This window comes from Diadema setosum, chromosome 21 (assembly GCF_964275005.1).
Source record: "Diadema setosum chromosome 21, eeDiaSeto1, whole genome shotgun sequence".
Classification (NCBI taxonomy): domain Eukaryota; kingdom Metazoa; phylum Echinodermata; class Echinoidea; order Diadematoida; family Diadematidae; genus Diadema; species Diadema setosum.
The window spans coordinates 22,507,688-22,513,479 of NC_092705.1; positions in this window are offsets into that span (position 1 = coordinate 22,507,688).

Here is a 5,792-nt window from a genome sequence, read left to right on the forward strand (position 1 = left end):
TAACTGGGCTATTTGAGACCAAGTTTTTACTGAGGGGGGTCAATTTGACCCCCCCTTCAGATCTCGGCCGCCGATTGTGCGATCGCCGCGAAATTTTGCCTGAAGATAGAGCTGGATGTCAACTACAAGATAACATGGTCATACAATAGAAAAATATTGCCTTTCTATTTTTAATAAATTAATTATGCAAATTTGTGCATGAAATCATATTTTCACCTATAACTCCATTAAAAAGACTGGAGGACTGCTAAATTTTTGTGTCAGAATTCCTCAAGACACATCAAACAATTTTCTTGTAAAAAATTAGCACAATCGAAATCAATTTCTTTTGTTTTTTATTGTTTTGTTAATTTCTTATGTATTTTATTGTTTTTTCGACCTTTTGTTTTCTATTGTTTTTTTGCCAAAATTTGTTGCAGGCACTTTTTCAGGCTTATCTACACTAGAATTGATTAATTTCAATGGTTAAAAGTTGAAATAATCTAATTTATATCAATTTAACCAAAAAACACAATTTGCATTGGATTTGCACACGATATCATGAATTTGAGCTGTTTTTTGGTTGACATGCATATGCAAAACATTACGTAACTTCAAAACGGTGTACCCGGACGTCGCAAATTTGGTCTCAAAATATGCGGGAGACTTCAATGAAAAAAGTCGTGAAATGACGCGACAAAATCTTTGCGCGTTGCGAACTCGTGGCGCGAAACGTCGAGGGGGGGGGTCAATTTGACCCCCCCCCCCCAGTTAGAATAGGGTTAACGGCCAAAGTTTCTCGGGAAGCACCCCACGCGTGAATCCGATAGCATGAGATAACGCATCTCCTCTCGTTCCATGAATTTGCTATGTTCTCGGTGACTGTGAATGGTTTTGATCATGATATTAATGAAGGAAAGAATGTATAGCAGGAGGAGGGCTTCATGTGTTGTTTTCAGATATGCATGGTATCTGCAACTGTTGTGCACATCTTTGTGTAGTTCCATTTTGTATTTTTTTTTTTTTATTTTTGTAACCCCATGTCCAACCAGGAAGGAGGCAGGTATATGGGCAGCTGAAGTCAGAAGTCACTGACCAGGCCAGAGAGAAAGGGGGGGGGGGGTAGATAGATAGATAAATAGATGGATAGATAGTTAGGGAGAGAGAGAGAGAGAGAGAGAGAGAGACAGACAGACAGACAGACAGAAAGGGAAAAAGAGAAGAGGGAGGGGGTAGTTTTTGAGGCCAGTTAGGTCTCTGACCGATGTTCTTTTATTCTGCCTTGATCTTTGCAAAAGAAGGCGTTCAACTTTTCGACTCTAGCGCTCTCTGAGTGCAAATTTAGCGGAGCGCTTTGCAGAAATGCGTGGAATACCCGGATGTGTTGCAGCCCCTCTCCTATAAATGTAATAGGCCTACATGAAAGGCAGAGAATCAGAAAGAAAAAAGATCTCACTATACCCACCAACGCTGTTCGAAGGTTGTAATTATATTGGTATCAGAAAAAACTTGCACTGTATGTTGAATCGAAGGACCAACACATTCAGGAAGGTAGACATGAGGGAGGTTCCGATTAAATGATTTCATTTCAATTTCAATTTCAATTTCAATTTATTCTCATATTTCTCTGTGAAAATGATTCATAGTCGTCCTTCCTTCGTTTGTTTTTGTTGTCATTAAAGACAGGCTTCCTTTGGAATTTCAGCTTTATAACACATGATGACCTGACATTTATGTTGAAAATGCTTTCTTTTTAAAAAAAAAATTATGCACCTATCGTCTTTTTTTTTTGGGGGGGGGGGGAGAGGGGTATATTAACGGGTATATAGTTTCCCTCTTTATTTGGCAAAGCATACAATCACTCTGTGTCGCAAATTTGATGAGGGACATATTTCAACAATTTAATTGTTATGATGCGCATGCAGTATAGGTCTGCATCGAAGAAAGGGACAAAAACACCATTTTCTTCAAATCTTTCGCCATTCACAGAGACGGTGTAAGTTTAAGTCCGTAGGTATGCCAATCACATTTTCAAAGCTCCCTCCACTTTTGAACGAATATGAGTACGCACACTACCGTAATAGATAGACACACAGTCATGACACAGTTTGTGTACTAACACACACAATCAGGCACGTAGGTTGCACATATCAACCTTATATATTTACGTACATACATACATACATAAATACATACATACATACATACATACATACATACATACATACATATACATACATATACATTCCTATATAAATGCATACATGCAAACATAGAAACATATTATATAAGCACATACATACATACATAGGGTACATAGGGCCTACATAAAAGCATACATACATACATACAAACAACACGCATTCAAAACGCTTGTCATGTCGAGTGATGACGTTGTAATTACTACACCATCTATTCTGGGCAGCAGACCCCACTTATGAATGCATCTGCTTCTATTTTCATGCACGTGTATATTTAGGATAAAGGTTGTTGCACATTGCAGAAGGGAAAGTGCAGCCTCATACACCACAAGAGCGTGTATATTAACTGAACCCTTAGAGCACTGCACTCCGACCAGTTTTAAGGCCTTCAACCAAATCACCCCTGACGCGACTTCCATAGTTTAACAAACCAAGTCCTTTTTGGGAACTTCGCTGCAGATATCATCATAATCACTGACATCATGAAATTGAATTTTCATTGCGCAATTCATAGCGGAGAAATATTAGATTATAATCAGAAAGAAAATTAAACTTGGAAGTTGCCAATTTGAGAGTGTTTTTGTTGTCTAAAGAAAAATATGTTAATTATCATCATTCTGTTATTTCTTTGTGTGCTTTTTATCTGTGATGCTCTCGTAGATCCAGCTGATTACATGCATTTTTTTTTTTTAGACACCATACCTAGGTCTGCTTAAGTTTTCATTTTCCGTTCCCTTTTAACTTTAATCAATTGTTTGGTTTGTACACTTGCACCCTGCCCCTTGGATAGGATATAAAACTGGAGGTCCCGTACCATGCGATAGAGTCACAGCCCACGCACGTATGAGATCCCGCTTTATTCATTCATCGTAAAGGGCAAGGTGCACATAACCCGGGTGATGTGGTCAGCCCCAAGGACATACAACTGGACCCCATGGAAGACCAACTATAGTGCAGAGGAATATGGGCTGTCCAACCATCTTATTAGATTGAACTTGAAAATGTGATACAAAAAATCCAAACAATGAAAACAAACAAAAAACAAGCAAACAGACAGACAGACAGACAGACAGAAATTATCGAACATGATGGGATACTGCCTTCAACATCGAGACAATGAAGACTATATTCTCCGTGGGAGACAAACAAGTGTAAGGTTACAGTTTCCTGGTAGCACGTGAGCAAGTTGCGGTTCCTCCTTCATCATCATCATCATCATCATCATCATCATCATTTGGTAGGAGGAAACATGCACGCCATTCCAGATGCGGGGCTCGCAGGGAACAACTGTTCAGCTCTCAGCGTGCCCAGTGGAAAACACAAGCACGTACGTTTCTGCTGAAAAAAAAAATGGCAGTGACTTCTCTCTGCTGGCGCATTTTCAGTAGAAGTAGAGGCTCAGGAAAGTGGGGAAGGTACGGACAAGAGATGGAAGAGGACGAGGAGAACGACCACGAAGAAGAAGATGCAAAAGGAAAATAGATACAGGAGACAGCGATGACGGCGATGATGAAGGTGATGATAACGATAATGAAGTTGAGGAAGATGAAGACAATCTAAGACATGAAGATAAATGTATCTTACCATCCAGAGTTTTTCAAGTTCTTGTGTGTTCCTTATCACCTGGTGAAAGGGATGCTCAATGAAAAAATGAAAAGTAATTCTATTGCGTCCTAAAATATATAATTTAATACATATAGCAACGGGGAAAGAATATTTTGTCCTTGTGCTATATATTTATATGTATTATATATTTTTCATTTTTGCCTGATTCTCCCCTTACAACCCTGACAAATATTTAGGGCATCCTGTAAAGTCATTAACTGCGCTGAGCTTTACCGGACCAATAGAAAAGGTTGGATAATGATTCACAATGTAATAGTCTTGACATTGACGCCCTTATTGACTGCGCACGTTATGTTCGCATTCAGACTGTAACAATTTCTCGTTTATAGTCAGGTCCTTGATAGCTGGTGTCAAAACGAATTCAGAACTGGAAAATGACTTTCAGAGTCGTCGTTTGCAGTTACTGCAAACGACAATCTTTGTCTCAAACTACTAGGCATGGACTCCCCACATGTTATCATATACGAAGTGCACTGGTGAAAATTACTGGCGAAAATGAGTAAATGTCAACCTATACTCTCTGCTCCATAAATAATGTGTTTTAGTGGTCAAACAATAATTATTCAAATGTACACCCTGAAATTGGGCCAGAATCGAACAAACTGGCTTGGAACGATCAGTCACTAATCACGCCACATCGTCACAACGTATTTCACGCACTAAAGTGCTTTGATAAGTTACAGATATCTATTCTACGAAGCGCCTGGTAAGAAGTATGGGCCCAGTTCTTCGCCCCTTTTTTCCGTGATACTCATAGCATCTAAACCAACATTAATTTCATAGGGCAGAAAGCGTATTTCTTCAGGTCAGTTCGAGATGTAAACAACCGTAAAACAAACGGAACAATCCAGTATTAAAAATCTGGAATAGATAATCCATACCTCGGGACCGTTTGATCACACATGATTGGAGATTGAAGTGCTAGGAAGTATATAACGTGTTAGTAGTGATATAAATATATATATTATATGTATAATCTGAATGTCTGTCTAGCACGTTGAAGAATCGAGTTCATAATGCGAATCTGAAATGGCCCCGTATGGATACGAGGTGTATGTGACGTGCGTGTGCTGATAACGGAATGTGAATCTGACAGAAGAGGGTGGGGCGCACGCTGTGAAGAGGGTAACGCATGCACGACATCTGCCGGAAGATGTCGGCTACGCATATAAGCCACCATGGGGTGACACCCAATATTCACTCTCAAATAGTCTGATTGCTTACTGCATGCATGGTACTACAGGTCAAACACCTGTATGTGCCCGGGTCCAGTGCTAAAAGCCATACAGCTCACCATCCTTTTAAAGTGCCGAAATACATTCTCAGCTGTAAATAAGTACGTAAGGTCAACCTCGCCTTTAGTCGACCTTTAGCTCACAAGTCGAAAAATTGGCTAAGTCGAAGAAAAATGTTGCCCTCTATGAAATGTATATAAATAGACATGCGTTGAATTTATTGTGCAAGTCAAACTTACTTAAGTCAGTTTTTCCCCTACAAGTATTCTTGTTGCTGTCCCGGTCTTGCCTCATGTTATGATGTTTATTACTCTGTTGTCGTTTTGTGGCTAGCTGTTTGTCCGTCTGTCCCTCAGTGTGCTGCCCATTTCTTTTTTTTTTTTTTGTGTGCTGCTTTGTTGCTGTTTTCGGTCAATTTTTGCATCGAACTTTTTATCCATGAGGGGCCCACACTCTACAAGCATTGTCTTTTCAGTGGGCCCCTCCGTTTTTTTTTTTTTGGGTTCGACTTCAGCAATATTGACTGTATATCAATAGATTGATACAAAGTTCCTAGATAGATAAAATAATGAATAAATGACTGATACAAATAATGAATAGAATTTGTTTAGAAAATTTAGGAAAAAAAGCAGTTTCCAGGAATTTTTTCAGACATAAATACACTTATAAATACATGACATGAATGACAATGATTCCAATTTCCTCTTAAAAATGCAGCGGACGTGCATTGAGCTAAATTCATATGCATTTA